This window comes from Coenobita brevimanus, unplaced genomic scaffold, assembly GCF_032717465.1.
Source record: "Coenobita brevimanus isolate Jiangsu-jjx unplaced genomic scaffold, ASM3271746v2 jjx.HiC_scaffold_2807, whole genome shotgun sequence".
In the NCBI taxonomy this organism is placed as follows: domain Eukaryota; kingdom Metazoa; phylum Arthropoda; class Malacostraca; order Decapoda; family Coenobitidae; genus Coenobita; species Coenobita brevimanus.
This window is the reverse complement of record NW_027643771.1, coordinates 65,983-87,492: the sequence shown is the minus strand read 5'-3', so window position 1 is coordinate 87,492 and position 21,510 is coordinate 65,983. Positions and strand designations below refer to the sequence as shown.

The 21,510-nt window shown below is 40.2% G+C and overlaps 2 pseudogenes; both read right to left on the bottom strand.

Annotated features, from left to right (window-relative positions):
* LOC145390088 (protein misato homolog 1-like) overlaps positions 1-12,297 on the bottom strand; it is a 33,950-nt pseudogene extending 21,653 nt beyond the window's left edge.
* Positions 12,298-17,609: 5,312 nt separating this feature from the next.
* LOC145390089 (5S ribosomal RNA) lies at positions 17,610-17,727 on the bottom strand (annotated as a pseudogene).
* Positions 17,728-21,510: the final 3,783 nt, after the last annotated feature.

The window sequence follows — 21,510 nt, the reverse complement described above, 5'->3', positions numbered from 1 at the left end:
ATATTTACATGTAGTATATGGCTATTAATCTTATGTGCAGTACAAAACTGCACCTGTGACCAGGATATCTACTGAACTCTGTTGCCTTCTGTCATTTTTACACATCCATTTAATCTGTAAGGCAGTACAGTAAACACAGCTTGTAAGGCAGTACAGTAAACTAGTGCTGAAGAGGGAAGCATTACTGTGATAACACTGATATTATCTGGCAGCTATGCATTGTGCTGACATCAACATCACCACTACCATCATCACCATCACCGTCACTATTTTGTCTCTTATTGTCATATGAGCAGGGTGGCTCTGATTCTCATTCAAGGCATAAATCAGATGAGTTGCAAAGTAATTTCAGACATGACTGACCACCAATGCACCCAAACACTATACTAACACATACACACATTCAATTGACTATTTCAGTTAGAGGAACAAATAGGCACCCAAACGCCACACTAAAATGGTCAACTATTCAATTTATGATCCCGACTCCTATTTCAGTTACAGGCACACACACGCAGGGGTAGAGATCATGTCTAAAGGTCCTGGTCATGGATTTCTGTTCTGTATCCCAGTTTTGCAAACTGCTCTAGGTGCCAAGTCTGATTTTCCCAGGATGATCACATTCCAGTCTCTCTCTCTCTCATCAGCCTTTCCTTCCTTATCACCTACTTATATTTCCCTCCTCACCTAACCTAACAGATTACTGAACCGATGAACAAACTAACCTAACCTGCTATTAAGAAAAAAAACTAACCTAACCTACTCTTTCTTGGATATGAAAAAGTGCAAAAAAATTATAATGAAACCATCCATCCACCACCCAATCCTACGTTGCCCCATGAGGAGCGTAGGAGCCCAGGGCTAGGCAAGTTGGTCTTGACATTTGAGATGAGAGTGACCAGCCTCACTCATCCCCAAGTGGCATTATGTGAGCAATCAACCCCAACCATCCCTTGGATATAAACTTTCACCAGCTCAATCCGACTGGAACCCCGTAATTACCCACGAAACCACCAGGCACCAAAATTTGATATTATATGGTTACCATCCAGCATAGTTAATGTTTCCTGGTGTACAGGAAACCATTTGGCTTGTTACTCAGTATACAGTCACTTGCAGACAGAAGAGGAGGGATGGAAAGAAGGAAGGAAGAGAGGAAAGGACAGTCACCTGAGGACAGCACTACATCGAGTGAGTGGATGGTGAGTGCCCCCACCTACAACATAATAATAATAAATAATAATAGTTATCTTTAAAAAATCTCACTATCCTGATATAGTAACACCCATCTGAAGGCTAATGCATAAAATAAAATAATAATGATTATTAATGATAATAACAACAACAATCATCATCACCATCATCATCATCCGGACCTCCTTTCCCACCCTAGGGTTGGGTGAGGAGTAGCAACGTCCAGACAACACTAATAATCTATCTATCTATCTATTGCCAGACCCCTTAATCCCATAAGTGGTGGCCACAAACAAATCGCCCTGCCCCCCGCCATTTCACTCCCCTGCTCCCAGCTCACACCCCCCTCTCTCATATACCTCTCCACTCCATTATTCCATCTCATCCTTGGCCACCCCCTTCCTCTCCAGCCCTCCACCTCACATATACTCTCCTCGTCAGTCTCTCGCTCTCCATCTTCTTCACACGCCCAAACCATCTCAATGTTTCTTATAACGCTTCCGATCACATCCACATCCACACCTCAACGCTCCTTCACTTCCTGATTTGTCAGTCTGTCTCTCCATGTGACTCCACAGGCTCCTCAAAGAACTCATTTCCACTGCTCTCACTTTTGACTTGTGTCCCTCCAACAAGGTCCAAGCTTCTCTTCCATACATTAGAGTTGGTATCACATTACTGTCATGCAGTGACATTTTCACTTCCATGTTCATTTCCCTGTTTCTTATCACTGCTTTCAACGAACCAGCAACCTTTCTTCCTTGTTGTACCCTTTCAAGCACTTCACCCTATAAACTTCCATCCTTATTCATCATCACACTACCCAAGTTCTTTAATACCTGAGTAGTGCGATGAGTAAGTACGATAATAATAATGATACCATAATAATAATAATAATTATTTACAATACCGACAGCACTCACCTGAAGGCTATTGCAAGATTCAGCCAGCCGTCTGATGCGATCTGTAATCTCCTCCTCAACCTTCTCACAGTAGCAGACAGCCGAGCCAGACGGAAAACTCCACAGGTCCTCCTCCCCCTCCTCCGCAGCCCCCCTGGCCCCCTGGATCATTATATTGTCTAGGAGATAGATGGAGTCTGGGTGAAAGTGAGGCTGCAGGAAATCAGACCAGACCTTGACGGACTTGGAGAGGTCGTATATTTTCTGTGATGAAGGTACACTGTCATTCTTTGTTTTACTGGTGTTGTTCACATCATCTGAAAGAAAAAAGTACATCATCATCATCATCAGCAGCAGCAGCAGCAGCACCATCATTATTGATTTTATTATTATTATTATTATTATTATTAATCATCATCATCATCATCATATCATCATCATCATCATCATCATCATCATCATCATCTCATCAATGCACAAGTGGGAGAACTATCATCATCATCATCATCATAATTATTGCCACCAAGTGCACAAGTAAGTGAATAATCATCATCATCATCATCATTTAGTACAGAAGCAGGACAACTATCATTCTTATCAATCATCGCTCCGATCTTTTTTTCCAACAAAAGGTGGGTTGAGGTAGGATCTGTAAACAAAGAAAGACAGAATGAAATTGAATCATCATCATCCTGATCTTTCTCCAGGACCATAATTTATGGGGGGATAGGGGGACTGTAGCCCCCCCAATATTTTCTGTTCTGTATATTAATTTGTCAAAACTTCAACAAAGATTTAGGGTTCAGTAACAACTCATGAAACTGATCAAGTTTGTAAGTATAATATGATACTACATGTCAAATATTACCATAAATCATGTTGACACAACTATCTGATACACACCGTGGCAGTATTATGATGCTCTTCAATGTTTACGTTGTGTAGCAATGCTGTTCTTGTCATTCGCCAAGTGTTGCTCTCTGTTGCCTTCTGGCCTGTGAGATTATTTTCTCTAATGTGTTTATAATTATGTTTTTGTGTGTTTTATTATTGTAACTCTATCTACTGACTGAGAGACTTGCTTCACGAGCACAATGAATTTATTGACATGACGGAGAGATGAAAAGCCATGTTTGCTCATGTCTAACATGTTTAATAAATTTTTATATTTTGTGCATATCGTATAATGGAATCTGTATATTTTAGTGTGTGTGTGTGTGTGTGTGTGTCTGTGTGTGTGTGTGTGTGTGTGTGTGTGTCTGTGTGTGTGTGTGTGTGTGTGTGTCAAATGAAGCTATATATGAGAACTTTCTGTACAACAACCCACAGTTATACGTACAACAGGTGGTGGCATATTAGAGGTCTTTTGAGACACCGGTACATTATTTTACATCATGCCCCCTGTGCTGGAACAACCCCATTACAGTGGTCAGACTACAGCTCAAGTAAAACATAAACAAATAAGCTGATGTCAAATAAGAACTTCAACATACCACTTCCAATAGTGTCTACAAGTGGAGCTGACTGTACTATACTGGTAGCTAAATATATCACTAACAATTCAAATCCACTCATTCAATACAGTGGTTTCAGGTGACCTTATACTGAATGTCATGCCAAATATTTTCCTGGGATGCACTTTTGCTGCATTACCTGGTAACTATTTAGCCTACAATTATATACCTACAGTCTTTTACCTTAAACTAGGCCAGGTTTTTGTTCTCTTGCATTTATTTGATATACTTCAATGGTACTGAGACAATACTACAGCTCTACATCCCAGGGCCGGATTAACCATGAGGCACTTGAGGCACTGGCCTCAGGCCCCCAGATTCTTTGGATAAAAATATATGCCATCAAATTTTTATATCGTTAAAGATTTTTCTGGAAAGAAAGCTAGAACAGTGTTTGCTTAAGTTACCAATAGTTATGGGCTTTGATTTTTGAATAAACAGTAGTAACAAGTAATTTTTTTTTTTTTTGTTCTTGCAATGAGAGAGGGGGGTGTGAGTTGGGACCAGGGCAGTGAAATGGCGGAGGACAGGGCGACGTGGAGGCAATTTGTTTGTGGCCACCCCAAATGGGATTGAGGCATCTGGCAATAGATAGATAGATAGAGAGTTAGTTGCATATACATTTAGGGTTGGTTGAATTTTGATGATATCATTGAAAAATTTTCTAGAAAGAAAAGTGTTTAAGTTACTAAAAGTTGTGGACTTTGTTTTTTGACTAAACAACAGTAACAAGCAATTTTTTTTCTTGTTATTTACATGTACATTTGGGGTTGGTTGATTTTTGATATCACTGAAGATTTTTCTAGAAAGACAAGTGTTTAAGCTACCAAAAGTTGTGGACTTTGATTTTTGAATAAACAATAGTAACAAGAAACTGATTTTCTTCTGATAAATTACCAATATGCTGGGAATTGGCAACTGATTTATTTTATGTTCCTGTAATTTACATATATATTTACGGTTGGTTGAATTTTGATGATATCATTGACGAATTTTCTAGAAAGAAAGAAAAGTGTTTAAGTTACCAGAAGTTGTGGACTTTAGTTATTGAATAAACAGTAGTAACAAGCAATTTATTTTTTGTTCTTGTTACTTACTGTCCATATATATGTTGGGCGTGGAGGCCCCCAAGCTGATCTGTGCCTCAGGCCCCTATTAAGCTTAATCTGGCCCAGCTACATCCTTTCCATAACCCTTCATCATAACTGGGATCATAGTCTGGCATGTATCTCTTATTGCAACTCACTATTCAATACAGGGAGATGGAAATTTTAGGCCAAGTCTGAGTAAAAAGAGTATCATTATCAAGTGGGTGCATTCCAATTGGACGCATCCCATAGTAGGTTTAAACCCAACTATTACTTAGGGTTAATTGCTCACATAATGCCACTAAGGAATAAGTCACTGTTCATTCCTGCCTTCAATGTCTGGGACAAGTAGCCTGGCGCCAGATTCCAAAACTCCCAAAAGGGAGTAATAAAAGTGTCATAGGGTAACACTGAACAACAATCAGCTTACCTAAACAAATATCTTTATCTTCATCAGTGGGTGCAAAGTATCATGCATCCTCTTGCTCCAGGTCCATCAAATACTGGTTTTTCTCCAGCGGCTGTTGATGTATCAAGTCCACAGGTCCATCCCAGGCCGCCTCACTGGTGGACGGGTCTGTACAGGCTCCCACGGGCAGATAAAGTGTGTAGATTACCTTGCACGTCGATGCACAATACTCGTGGTGTGTATGTTTCTTGCCTCTTGAAAAGAAAAAAATAATTATTACACATGAGCAGAGGCATGTACAAATGTAGGTGAATGATTATCACTAGCCCTGGGAGGTATTACCTGGCAAGTGGTGTGAGGACAAAAGCCTAGTGCTTGACCCTACACAACACTCCCAGGCACGCTTACACTCAAACTCCAGGTTAACACAAACACAAACATACACACCTACAATCTAATCCCCTGGGAACTCATTAGCTTTGGATGGATGCTGGACAAGAATAAAAACTGAATTAAAGCCCATCATCCTATGTAAGGTTGGCAACAGTAAGGACACAGTCATAATTTATTTGGAAAAAAAAAACAAAAAACAGTTGTTTATTGGTGGCTTATCAGTGGTGCTGGAGCTACATGGCAAAGTTTCACCAATATGGTATTTAAAAAAAAAAATGCATAGCTAAAACATGTCAGCACAATGTAAACATCATAGTCAAGGGAATATTTTGACTGATGAATCATATCCTAATTATTCCAGTAGTAATCAATACTAGAATATCCAATAAAGAAAAATTTCAAAGTGGCAGACTAAAACATTAGTCAGAAAATTCAGCAGAAGCCAAGTATAACTATACTAGCATGTGTGTCCTACAATTTATCTTTAAGTTTTTAAACCACTTTTAAATATGATAAATATAATCCAGAAAAAAAAAAAAGGACTGAGGTGCCAACTTCCTCATTTGATGTCTAATTAGCCATTAATAAGAGGTATGTCTGATATTCTAACACAGGTAAGATGTACAACCGCACTGGTAAGTAGGGATACACATCTGCTCATATTATCTACTGCAGAGTCTACTGCTGGTGAGATAAGGAACCGTTTCACTTACTGCCTGCTGCACTGACCATCAGTGTGCCAATAAGTGAGAGAATTTGTTCAAAATCTTACCAGCAATGGATACAATAGTACACAAAATGAGTAGATGCGTATCATTTCTCCTGAACGTGACTGTGCATGTGAGTGAAAGCGTTGAAAGTGTTCAGAGAAATACTTCGAAATGGTCTAGCCACATGAAGAGAATGGTGAATGAGAGACTAACTAGAAGAGTGCATCTGAGGGCAGGAGGGAGAAAGGGAGGGAAGGAAAAGTAGGGGGAGACCAAGAATGAGATGTAGGGATGGAGTGATGTATATGATGGGGGATGAGTATGAGTTGAAGGGAGAACAGTCAATGGCAGAGGACAGACCAACATGGAGGTAGTTTATTTTAGCCACGCCTTATGGGATTAAGGCATCTGGCAATAGATACTTATAAGTAGATAGCAGAGCTGATCAAAAAAGTATTGGTACATATTGTACTTCATGTGAAACAGTCAGACAGAATAGACTGACTACTGCAAAATCACAGATGATTCTATCCTACACTAATCCCTGCCGTGCTGCAGATCTCGTATAAGGCACAATGAAGGTCTGCACAGGCCAAGCTGCAAGCCTCATATGACATCCAATTTACTTTAGTTATAAAACAATGACTCAGGAAAGGTAAACTACCTTACAAAAAGTATACCAGGCAGGGGAAGTGCTATGAAGATCACAGTGATCATATAAGCTAAAAACTTTTCATTAAACAAGCAAGTTTCTAAATTCTTACTCATCATATAAGTGAATAATTCCACATGAAGCAATCATTATAATATGCGTGTGCTGTATGGTACCAGGCCATGATGAAATGCAAGGGACAAGAGTTTTTGTTTTTCCTTACTACATCAAATAAGCTACAAAAGGACAAATAGCTGAGCCAAATTAGTTAAAAGAGTATGACATGTATGGGTATTTTCACTTGAGGGCAGCATTACCTGTGTGGTGATATTGAGTCATTCCCAACTCAGTTCTGCTCAGAAATGTCAATGCAGGACCTCACCACATGTTATGCTCAGTCTGCCTCTATTTCTCCACTCCATAGTCATACCTGTGACCCTTCTCAGCCAGTATCTCTCCCTCCTCCTCTCAGCATGTCCAAACCATCTCAACCTACTACTCTGCATCATTTCTTTAATATTCTTTATGCCAAATCTCCTTTCAAGGGATATGGAAGTTGTTGAGGGAGATTTGTTTAACCAGGCAATTGAACAGACCAGTTATAAAAGTGACACTGCCACCCACCACATGAAGGAGTCCCTCACCAGAGAGGACAGTAAGACCTCATAATATGCCAGGGATGTGATCCAAATTGTCATAATTTTTCATTACAACTGTTACTGTTAACCAGGACAAATGCCAAATTACCTTTACATGTAGCAAATGAATTTCAATGGGAAGTGTTTCTGCTGTTTACTGTGGACATAACATCCATCCATCATCCAATCCTACGTTGCCCCATAAGAAGCGTAGGAGCCCGGGGCTAGGCAAGTTGGCCCCGACAGTTAAATTTAAAAAATAAATAAATTACTTACAATGAGGGCCTATTATACACTGAAACCTTTATAATTCTCTTCTGTGCTGTCCTCCTTTCTTCCCGTTTCACCCATCCCTCCTGTCATTTTTTATCACTCTTCTTTCCACTTCAGGCAGCTCTACAGTGGGAGGCAAGCCTATGGTTTTCTCTAACCCTGGAAACTATTTACAGTGCTGGGTGATAACCAAATACAGTAATGGGGTAATGCCATGCCTGCTATGGTGCCCCTGTTAACTGGGTGAAGAGATGTAAATGCAACATCCATAGGGGATCCAAACCATCACATTCTTTTCCCCACTTCACTGGTGAGACACTGTCTACTGCAAGGGAACATCAGTTCACTGCAAGGGACAGCCCTGCAGGGGCAATTGCTTGCCTGCGGTTGATGGGTCTGCTTGGTCAGACAAACTAGGGTTACTCAACAACAAACAACTCTTGCACAAGAAGTGGTCATAATAAAATATGTCCAGGCTACTCTGTTCTTATATATATCTTCAGCTCTCTTAACCATTCTTCTCCCATTATCAAATGTCACCTACAAATAGTCTGGCCAAAAACAGATTCACAGAGGCTACTTGCTCTCAACAAGGGTTACAAAAAGCAAGGTACAAATATCTTTAAAAAACAATTACAAAATTACACAAAACTGCTAAAGCCTGACAAAGATCCATAAAAAACTGCTGCTGAATTGTTTCATTTTATTAATAAAAGCTCCATATGCCTGCATGCATTGTTGGGTCACCTAATGATGACTCCACAATGCTCTATCTCTAGCAGCCTCCATTCAGTCCCTAATCCCTATGGTAAATGTAAATATCTTAATCTCTAGGTATAAAACCAATAATGTGATATGGTGCTTACAATGTGCTGCATAGACTCACCTGAGGAGTGAGGCCTTCTCTGAATAGAAAATCATGATTCAGGTCCGTAGGTTTAGTGCTGTCATACACAAAGCTGGCTTCCTGCAAAAGAAAAACAATTATTAAGGCAAAGCACAAACTCTGAAATCTGAAATTCCAAAATCATGATTCCAAAGAATTTATGGAAATGCAACATTTTAGAAAGTAAAATCATTGCGGTAATCATGTAAAAAGCATGCAAAAAAACAGCCTACAGTACCATGAAGAGTAAATGCAGGGAGGTATGTTGTATCCATAACATATCATCTACCGCTATACTTGTCTACAAATAACGTTTGTCTTCACATGTTCACTGACTGTGAGAGGACATGTGATATCAAAACACTCCCATGGCATGAAAAAGTATTTTGGTAAAGCTGAAGTTTTTGGAAATCAGATGTTCAAATCTGGGAGGTTGTACTGTATATAAATATAGTGCACACACACACACACACACACACACACACACACACACACACACTGCTTAGGTGCTGGTGGGAATGCCTTCAAGTGGTGGCACTGATGGTGCCAGGTGGCTTTGTTGTCCATTTATATGTATGAACATCCCTTGGCTGCCTCCCAAGCCCCTACATGAGGAAGATCGTAGAATGCTGGACAAGGGCAAATTCAACCTGCAGTTCACTGGGTTCACACTCAGACAAAGCTGAGGCCAAAATGATACCAACAAAGCGACTACAACCAAATCACCTCCACATTGGCCTGTCCACCATCAAGCTGCCCTCTCTTCAATGCACACCATTCTCATCCATACATGACCAACACACATTATACAGTGAACTGGTATGTAATGAACTGCTTATAGGACAAAAAATTTAGGATCTATTTTCAGTATTACAATAGCATTTTTGGTCATGTATACGATGATTATGATCCTGTACAATGCCTCACTGGTCAATGTAAAATTGCTGTTTCTGCTTATACAAACTCTAACACACAAGTTTACAGCCATCTGCTTGTTCAAAGAAGGCCCTTGAAGTTGGTCACTATTGGGTGTGTTAGTGTCAGTGATGGGACAATAGAGTGGTGTTGGAAGTCCTGCAGTATGTGAGGTGCAGTCAAGTGAAATAACTACCTGTACCAGTTTATGTGAGCTGAAAACTAATATTTGAACTTAATTTTGGTGGTAAGCAGCAAGTGAAGAGCAGTGAAATTACTAGTTGTGGTGGTAGGTGGTGGCAACCATCATCCACTCACTTGATGTAGTGCTGCCTACTTCTTCCTTAGCCTTTATCATTCTTTTTCTGTGCCTCCCCTCCTCTCTTCGTATTTCTCGCATCTTTCCTGTCACTTCTTATTGCTTTTCTTTCCTTTACAGGTGGCTTTACATTGAGTGACAAGCCAAATGGTTTACTGTAAGCCAAGAAACCATTTACAACGCTGGGTGGTAACCATATAACCAAACCATACGTGCTCCCTACGTGTGAACAAGTGGGTTGGTGAAGGGTTAGTGCCCCTCCCCTTAAAACAAATAACTCAAAGTCAAATGGCCACCCCTTAAGGGATTATGGTGTCTGGCAATAGACAGATAGATAGACATAGTGAACTGGAAACTACTTTTTAGACACTGTTGGGTGAATGACCCTTGGAGGGGGAAAAAATAAAATACCGTATATCCCCACTGAAACCATGTTACATCTTAGTCAATATACAGTACAATATATAGTTATGCATTGGATTTTTTGAAACATTCTCCCTGTAAAATGTAGGCAAACTGTACCTCTCCACTCCTATCTTAAACTTCATCCTCAGTCTCCCTCTCCCCCTCTCTCATTCCATCTCACTCACATATTCTCTCTTCATAAATCTCTTTCTCACCGTGCACTCCACACAGCTAAACCTCCTCTGGCACTCTCCTCTCCAGGTACTCTTATTATTAAGAGACTGCCTTCCTCCACATCTCTTGGGAATTACGTAACAGTATTTGTAATCCTACCCACTCTACACCCACCACACACACTGCTCAATACTTCCAGTTCCACTTCCACTCCACACACACACTGCTCAGTACTCACACTTCCACTATTCTTACTCCTAACTTTTTGTTCTCATGCAATACCAAGGTCTGACGCTATCTACTTATCTACTGCCAGTTGCCTTATTCTCATAAGGGGTGGTCACAAATAAATAACCTCCATGTTGCTCTGTCCTCTGCCATTTGACTGCCTTCCCTCCAACTCACCCCCCCCCCTCATATCTCTACTCCAGTCCTCCATCTCATTCTTGGTCTCCCCCTCCTCCTCACTCACACTCTTGTAGTCACTCTCACATTCCCTATCCTCTCCACAACCCATATATCAATAAGGGAACTTACACACCTTCATGCAGTCCCTGCACAGTTCACTCACTCATCTCAGTGCTTAGTATCAATGTCTTCACAGTCCCAGCCACCTTCCTTCCCTGTGTCACTCTATTTTCCATTTCTATCTATCTATCTATCTATCTATTGCCAGACGCCATAATCCTGTAAGGGGTGGCCATTTGACTTCGAGTTATTTGTTTTACGGGGCGGAGCACTAACCCTCCACCAACCCACTTCTTGACATGCAGGGATCACGTATGGTTTGGTTATATGGTTACCACCCAGCGTTGTAAATGGCTTCTTGGTTTACAGGCAACCATTTGGCTTGTCACTCAATGTTAAGCCACCTGTAAAGGAAAGAAAAGCAATAAGAAGTGACAGGAAAGATGGGAGAAATAGGAAGAGAGGAGGGCAGGCACAGAAAAAGAAGAAGTAGGCAGCACTACATCAAGTGAGTGGATGATGGTCGCCACCACCTACCACTATTTCCTTTGTACATTATCTGTCTTTTCTACTGCGGCACTGAGATACTCAAACTCCCCTACCAACTCAAGGCTCTCTTTTACCTGGATATTATGACATTATTATTATTATTATTATGGGAAGGAGAGGTATATGAGGGAGGGGGGTGTGAGCTGGGAAGTGAATGAAATGATAGGGGACAGGGCGACATAGAGGCGATTAGTTTGTGGCCACCCCTTATGGGACCGAGGCATCTGGCAATGGAGAGATAGATCGACAGACATATTATTATCATTACTACAGGTATTATCATTATAATCATTATTATTATTAATATTATTATATGCCTATTATAAGCTACCCACCCAGGGCTACTGACACAAAGGTTCTAGCAGGGACAAACCTAACTGAGAAAACAGGGTATAAACAAGAAGAAAATCAAAATTACTTGCTGCTTGTGAAAGATTAATTCTCACTTAATCCTCCCGAACATTCAGTTAACGCCGTTACCTTCTCTATCAATAACATTATCATTTAGTTAACCCTGTTATCTTCTCCATCAATAACCAGTAACATTCAGTTGGTCCTATTATCTTCTCTACAAATAACCAGTAACATTTAGTTAGCCCTTTTAGCTTCTCTATCAATAACTGATAATACTGGCCGGCATTCACCTTCTCAATCAATAACCAATATTTTTATGTATTTACTTGGACACCACATGGTACAAAGACAACCTCCCATAGTGACTGACCTGCAAGTTCCACCAGTGTGTTCCCACAAAGCTGGCATAATGGCCAACTTGAAGGGTGATCAGTTCTCGTGTGGTTGTTGACATCTGGCTTATTAGGACGTGACTCACTCCCTCATCTTAAAGGTGGGGACTCACAGACTTACTGCTGCTGAAATAATGTATACAGTATTAATAACACTTGCTGCTGTTAAGCTACTTACTATACTCTGTCCATCTGAAATTGATCTAAAACTGCCATATTTGTATTCCTGGTCGATCAGTCCAGTGTGATAGGAAGTGTTAGGAGAAACACACTGAGGTGGTTTGGCCATGTGGAGAGGATGGAGAATGACACACTGACGAGGAGAGTGTATGTGAGTGAGGTGGAGGGGAGGAGAGGGAGGGGGAGACCATGGATGAGATGGAGGGATGGAGTGGAGAGGTATATGAGAGAGGGGGATGTGAGTTGGGACCAGGGCAATAAAATGGCAGGGGACAGGGAGGCGATTTGTTTGTGGCCACCACTTATGGGATTAAGGCATCTGGCAATAGAAAAATACAGACAGATCAGTCAAGTCTATTTCAATGAAATTCACATCTTTTAAAGTTTAAACTGTTCCTTGTTCCATCCAGAATGATTTGTTTGTGGCCACCCCTTACTGGATTAAGGCATCTGGCAACAGAGAAGATTAGGAGAAATACACTGAGGTGGTTTGGACATGTGGAGAGAATGGAGAATGAAAGACTGACTAAGAGGGTGTATGTGGGTGAGGTGGGAGGAGGGAGAGGGAGAGGTAGACCAAGGATGAGGTGGAGGGATGGAGTTGAGAGGTATATGAGGGAGGGGGGGTGAGTTGGGGGGAGGGTAGTCAAATGGTGGGTGACAGAGCGACTTGGAGGCGTTTTGTCTGCGGCCACCCTTTGCAGGATTAGGGCGTCGGGCTATAGACAGATAGATAGATAACAACAGACAGATAGATAGATCAGTCAAGTCTACATCAATTAAATTCACATCATTTAAAGTTTAAACTGTTCCTTCTCCCAACCAGAATTCAAATCACATTCACTGCGACAATCACCTCTCTACCAACTCAGCCAGGTTTGTGAAGAAGGTACTGTAATATCACTGGCTGCTGGGTACAGTATTTCCTCTTGGGCCAATAAAGGTCTTTGCTGGCTGCTAGGATACAACATCAAAGCATTGTGGTGGTGATGTGGATGTGATAGAAGGTGTTAGGAGAAAATCTGTACTGAGATGGTTCGTCCATGTAGAGCAAATGAAGATTGAGAGAATGACTGGAAAAGTCTATGTGAATGAGATGGAGGGGAGGAAGGGGAGACCATGGATGAGATGGAAGGATGGAGTGGAGAGACACATGAGGGGAGGGGGGAGAGTACTGGATAAATGGCAGCCTGATAGTACAGGACACAGTAACATTTGTTTGTGGCCACTCTTTATGGGATTAAGATATTACCGTCCTAGAACTGTTTTTATGCAATGATCTTAAGTTCACTCATTCATTATTTTTATAAAGGCTCCAACATGCTTGCATGCATCAGCCTTAGTAACCTAATGGGGGCTCTCCACACTGCTCGGTTCCTGGCAGCCTCTCACTTCAGTCCCCTATCCCTGAGGTCACGCTGTATGACTTTCTCCCAAGTAATTCATAATAATCCCAAATGGATGTGACAGATCTTGGAAAAATGAAGTGGTTCTGAATATCCACAGCACTGATTTCTTAGTACTAAATACAGTAGACCTTCACTTTATCAAACTAATTGGGGGGAAGCCTGGTTTGATAGAGCCAAAAATTCGATAAATCCGAGGGTTAACTACCAGGGATGAATTCAAAAGCTTGACTGAAAATACATAACAACAATATCATATCCTGGTACTGTAAATGCAAACTATACCCATTTTACACTAATCTGGCCCATAATTGCAGGTTATTTCACATCCTTGTCATAGCATTCCTTCATGACTAGTACATTATCAGGGTTCCCCAGTATCATAACTATGCAATCATATGGGAAGAGAGCAATTTCAAGCCATACTGAAGCACAACTGGTAAAAAGCACACACAGTGTACACTGTACTGCCCCATTTATCAACCTTAGTTCAGTATTGCTGACTAGTTTGGCAGACTCTATGGTGACTTCACTGTAGAAGCAATTTGGAATAAAAATGGGCTGGTAAGGTCTTCCTGCTGCTGAAAACTAAACTGTCCATTTCCCAGGCTTTTATACATACCGGTACTTGGTAAATAAGGAAGTAGGTAAAGGGAGATTCTCTAGCTTATATCTCAGTCTTTACTGCATCTATATAAAAATAATCTAAGCCAACCTAATATACTGTAGTCTAATCTACCCTAACCTAACAATTTTAGCTTCATGTAGCCTATATTTCTTCTAGAGAAATTGTCACTCACTGTACAGTGACGTTGGATGAGGATGAAATGGAAAATGTGAGTGCACTTAAGTACCGGTACATGGGTAACGTGATACGTAAGGATGGAAGTGTAGAGGATGAAGTGCTTAAACGATACCGTACAACAAGGAAGAAAGGTTGCTGGTTCTTTGAATGCAGAGATAAGAAAAAGGGAAGTGAGAATGGAAGTGAAAAAGTAACTGCATGACAGTATTGTGATACCAACTCTAATGTATGGAAGTGAAGCTTGGACCTTGTCGGAAAGACACAAGTCAAGAGTGAGAGCATTGGAAATGAGTTACTGGTATTTGAGAGGAGTATGTGGAGTCACATGGAGAAGGAGTGTTGTGGTGTGGATGATAGGAAGCGTTAGGAGAAACACACTGAGGTGGTTTGGCCATGTGAAGAGGATGGAGAGTGAAAGACTAACGAGGAGAGTGTACAGTATGTGAGTGAGGTGGATGTGGGGAGGGGGAGGCCGAGGATGACATGGAGGGATGGGGTGGAGAGGTATAGGAGAGAGGGGGGTGTGAGTTGGGAGCAGGGCAGTGAAATGGCGGGAGACAGGGCGTCATAGAGGCGATTTGTTTGTGGCCACCCCAAACGGGATTGAGGCGTCTGGCAATAGATAGATAGATAGACAGACATTCTGTAGAAATATCACTGGTCACTAAAGATTGTATAATTTATTCATGACACCCAAATTCTGCAAAAATAACATTACTCAGGAGCACAGGTTTGCTGACACCGGTAGTGGTGTCCTGCAGAGGGTAATGGGTCAATTTGGAATCTCATTCATTGCCAAATTCTTCAGGTTAGGTTAGGTTAATTTAAGTTTGATTTGAATCTGGCTACATTAGATTAGGTTTGGTACAGTTGTGTTAGGTCAGGTTGGCAGAGACAAACTATTAGTGGCAGTTTGACTATGGAACCATATCAACCTAAAAGTCTGACATTGCAGGTGGCTGCTTGACATGGTTTGCATTTTAAACTGGTGGTTTTATACTGATTATCTTCCTGTAAGCCAAGAAACCATATACAACGCTGGGTGGTAACCATATAACCAAACCATACGTGCTCCCTACGTGTCAACAAGTGGGTTGGTGCCCCTCCCTGTAAAACGGATAACTCAGTGTCAAATGGCCACCCTTTATGGGATTATGGTGTCTGAGCAATAAATAGATAGATAGATAGATAGATAGATAGATCTTCAAAACACTGGCTTTCAACAATTTTCTAATACAATAACAATGATTATTACGTCAACAAACACCGTCTGTTGCTAACGGGTGAGATTTAACAAAAAATAAGGGGGAAAGCTAGAACAAAATCCCGAAAGCAACAGAAAATATGGCAGGGAACGAGAAAAGAGTACCGGGAAGAAAGAAATGCAAAGATTGTGGCTACTTTGCAGAAGTAAATGGAGAACAAAGATGCGAAGACTGCGAAAGCATGAGGGACGACGAAGGTTGTGGCAAGTGTAAAAAGATGGTTAGGAACACAGATAATGGAGTGAAGTGCGAAGTTTGTAAGGTCTGGTACCATGCAGGATGTGGCAAGGTAAGCAGAGACTATTATAAAGTTCTACAACAAGAAGAGGCAACAACATGGATTTGCACAAGATGCAAGCCTCAAGTTCTGAAGAACTTTGAGGAAGTGAAAAAACTCAGGGAAGAAAACAGAAAGATCAAAAGAGAGATGGAAGAGGTGAAAGAAGAAAATGAAAGATTGAGTGACAGGATAGAAGACCTAGAGCAGAAATGGGAGAGAAATGAAGTCAGAATGGTAGAGCAGGCAGTAGAAAAGATGAAGGGCATGGGAAGAGAATGGGAGAGAAAAGAAGACAGGCTAGTAGATATGGCAGTGGAAAGAATGATGAATAAAATGGAGGAAAAGCAAGAGGAGGAAAAGAGAAAGAAAAACGTAGTGATGTTCAATATCCCTGAATCAGAAAAAGACACAGGCAAAGAGAGAGAAAAAGATGATGACAAAAGCTGTGCAGATATAATTGTGGAAGAAATGGGATTACAGAATATAGAAGTAGTAAAGACAATCCGACTGGGGAAGAAAACTGAGGGTAAGGTTAGACCAGTTCTAGTAACAACAGGAAGCGAAAAGATGAAGTGGGCAGTTATAGCCAAAACAAAGACGCTGAAAGATAACACTAAACCAGAAATAAAGAAAATAGGAGTGGCATTAGATATGACCAAAGAGGAAAGGGAAGAAAACAAGAAACTTAGAGATGAGCTGGCAGAAAAACAGAAAAACGGAGGAACATGGAAAATAAATCTATCTATCTATCTATAGCCCGACGCCCTAATCCCGCAAAGGGTGGCCGCAGACAAAACGCCTCCCAGTCACTCTGTCACCCACCATTTGACTCCCCTCCCCCCAACTCACCCCCCCCTCCCTCATATACCTCTCAACTCCATCCCTCCACCTCATCCTCGGTCTACCCCTCCCTCTCCCTCCCTCCACCTCACCTACATACACCCTCTTAGTCAGTCTTTCATTCTCCATTCTCTCCACATGTCCAAACCACCTCAGTGTATTTCTCCTAATCTTTTCAACCACATCCACATCTACCCCACAACGTTCCTTCACTTCTTCATTCGTCAACCTGTCCCTCCACGTCACTCCACATGCTCCTCTCAAGTAACTCATTTCCACTGCTCTCACTCTTGGAAAATAAAGAAGGGGAAAATTGTTAGGCTAGAGGGTGAGGAGTGAAAGAAAAAGAGTATAAAAAAGGAGAAGGATGAGAATGAGAACGTACTTATACAACTTATAAACATACAAGGTTTAACAAAAGCAAAAATGAGTGAACTAAGAGAAATAATTGATGGAAACACAATAATGTCCATCCATCCACCCATCCATCCATTGCCAGACGCCATGTATCCCAAATGGGGTGGCCAAAGGCTCAGAGTTAATTGTTTTACAGGGAGGGGCACTAATCCTCCACCAACCCCACTTGACACGAAGGGATGCCAACAGCATCTGGTGTTCCCAGGCGGTCACCCATCCAAGTACTAACCAGACCCAACGTTGCTTAACTTCGCTGATCGGATGGGAAGCGGTGTACTCAACGTGGCATAATGTGCTTAACAGAAACACAGTTAAAAGTAAGAAACATTTTCATAGATGATATGAAAGTATATGAAAGCATGAGAGAAAAAGACGAGAAGAAAGGAGGAGGTATAATGTTAGTACATAAAGAAAATAAAAAGATTACACTGGAAAAGGTAGAAGGTATAAATAAAGATTATTTATATGTGAAAGGAGAAGTGTATGGGAAAGAGATACATATAATAACAGTATAATTCACAGTAAGTGATGATAACAAAAATAAAGCATTACAGCAAGACATTGAAACACACTTAAATAAATTAGAAGACAAAGCAATAATTCTATTAGGAGATTATAATGGACATGTAGGATTCAAAGGCAAACAATGTATAAATAAAAATGGACAAAGGAGACTGGAATGGATGGAGAAGTACAACTTGATAATGTTAAATGATGATCTAGACTGTATAGGGGAAGTGACGTGGAGCAAGAACGAACAACAAAGTGTAATTGATTTTGCACTAGTAACAGCTAAATTCTATGATGTATACCAGGAAATGATTATAGATGAGGAAAAAGAAATATTTGATCTATCAGACCATAATTTAATACAAATAAAACTTAAGATTAAGGGGAGATCGAATAAAAATCATAAGAAAAAAGGGTGGGAAGATAGTACCTACTACAAAACAGAGGGAGGAAAAGTTATGGAGTATATAAAGGAAATAGAACAGAGAATACAAACAGAGGCCATAAGTTATATGGAAAAGTTGAATAAAATAATCCAAGACAGTGCTGACAAAAACCTTCCAGCCAAATATAGAAGGAGGATAAATAAGACTGGACCAATAAAAGAAGAACCTTGGATGAATAAAAGTATTAGAGAGGGAATAAAAAAGCCAAAGTACTATAATAGACTTACAAGGAATGCTAAAACACAAGAAGAAAAAGAGAGGAATAAAGTTTTATATAATGAACCAAAGAAAAAGGTCCAGCTAGAAATAACAGAGGCCATAACCATTCATGAAGTAAAAATAACAACAGAAATAACCCATGGAGAAAATAGAAGCAAAAGATTATGGGAAAATATAAATAAATTAAGAAAGAAAAAAGGAAAAGAAGAAACAGAATTAAAGATCTATCTATCTATCTATTGCCAGACGCCTCAATCCCGTTTGGGGTGGCCACAAACAAATCGCCTCCAAGTCGCCCTGTCCCCCGCCATTTCACTCCCCTGCTCCCAACTCACACCCCCCTCTCTCATATACCTCTCCACCCCATCTCTCCATCTCATCCTCGGCCTCCCCCTCCCTCTTCCACCCTCCACCTCACTCACATACACTCTCTTCGCCAGTCTTTCACCCTCCATCCTCTTCACATGGCCAAACCACCTCAGTGTGTTCCTCCTAACGCTTCCTATCACATCCACATCCACACCACAACGCTCCTTTATATCTTCATTCGTCAGCCTGTCTCTCCACGTGACTCATACCTGGACAAACCAGTAGTAACAACAATACAACTGAGAGAAAATATAAAGAAACTAAAAAATAAGAAAGCGCCGGGACCTGACATGCTAAAACCAGAATTATATTTTCATTCATTCATTCATTGCCAGACGCCATGTATCCCAGACAGGGTGGCCAAGGGCTTTGAGTTAATTGTTTTACAGGGAGGGGCACTAATCCTCCACCAACCCCACTTGACACGTAGGGATGAGAATTATATAAAATCCTAATAAAAAGTGACAAGATAATGGGCACAATGACAGTGTGTTTTAATGAAATAATAGATAAAGGAAAGGTACCAAATGAATGGAAAGAATCCAGAACTATGATGGTGCCAAAAGTAAACGAATTAAGACCAATAGCGTTAACTAACATCTCGTATAAATTATTCATGTCAACTGTCATAAAAGATAGAATAGAAGAGCATCTAAGGAATAATAATGAAATAAAGGAAACACAAAATGGATTTACTGAAGGAGGAAGAATTGAAAATAACCTTTTCATTTTAAAATATTGTATAGACAAAATTTATGAGCAGAAAAAGAGTCTAGTAGTAATATCAGTAGACTTTGCAAAAGCTTATGACTCAGTAAAATGGAAGAAAATGATTGAAATACTAAAAGAATACAAGGTACAAGAAGATATAATAGAGGTAATAGCAGACACTTATACGGGGGACAGAACAACAATAGAATATGCCAAAGAAAATAAAACAGAAATAAAGATTAATAGTGGCATAAGGCAAGGATGCACAAGCTCAACCACAATATTTAAAATGATAACCTACTATATAATAAACAGGTTGGAAAAAGAAGGCACAGGGTATAAGGATGAAATATTTAAAATAGCAGCACTGTTCTTTGCAGATGACGGGCTGCTACTAGCTCATACAATAGAAGAGGCAGAAAAAATAGCAGACAGTTTGATTACAGTAGGAGAAGAGTGTGGGCTAAATATAAATAAAACAAAAAGTAAAAGCCTGATCTTTAACATGAAAAACAAACCCGAAAAAATAAGAGAGACAGAGGTAACAAATGAAACCAAATATTTAGGAATTACAATAAACGACCAGAGAAGATGCTTTAGAGTGCACAAGAGACGGATAATTGAAAAAGCTAAAAAGATGGCAAACATCACATACACAATTATAGGCCAAAGCGTATATAAGGTACTAATAGGCAAAACTTACTGGAAAAGTGTGGTACTCCCAACTATACTATACGGGGCAAATATACTATCTATCTATCTATCTATTGCCAGACGCCATAATCCCGTAAGGGGTGGCCACTTGACTTTGAGTTACTTATTTTACAGGGAGGGGCACTAACCCTCCACCAACCCACTCGTTGACGTGTAGGGAGCACGTATGGTTTGGTTATATGGTAACCACCCAGCGTTGTAAATGGTTTCTTAGCTTACAGGAAACCATTTGGCTTGTCACTCAATGTAAAGCCACCTGTAAAGGAAAGAAAAGCAATAAGAAGTGACAGGAAAGATGCGAGAAATAGGAAGAGAGGAGGACAGACACAGAAAAAGAATGATAAAGGCTAAGGAAGAGGTAGGTAGCACTACATCAAGTGAGTGGATGATGGTACAAAAAATGAAATAGAGGAACTACAAAGAATTGAAAACAGCGTTTACCGATACCTCTTAGGGGCACCAAGATATGCTCAGATACCAACACTAAGAGGAGAAATAGGGGCATCATGTATGCAGAGCAGAATAATGGAAGCATATATTAAGTACTTAAAATATGGATTAGAAGAAGGTAAAAATGACTTAATTAAAAGAATAATGCAAGAAAAGATGGAAAGTAGAAAAGACCAGTGGATATGTACAGTAAAAACATACATGAGAGAAATACGATTAGAAAATAAATCAGTAAAAAATATTAGTATTAAAGACATCAAAGAAAAAGTAAAGAACTGGGACTCATCTCAATGGAAGAAAGAAATAAAGGAAAAAAAGAATCTGGAAATTTATAAAAATTATAAATCATATATAAAAGAAGAAAAAATATATGATAATACCATAGCATCCATAATATTATATAAAAGTAGAACAAATAATTTACCACTAAATGATAGGAAGAGATTTTCAGGGGGCAATATTAAATGTGATTTGTGCGGGGCAGCAGAAGAGAACATAAAACACTTTGTATTATGGTGGCCATTGTATCAGGAAGACAGGAATAAGGAAGAACACCTACAACAGCCTTATATAGAAAATGAAAACAATTTAATAGGACAATTACTGTTTAGTGAAGAAAATACAGGAAGAACAAAAGACTATTTACATCATATATGGAGGAAG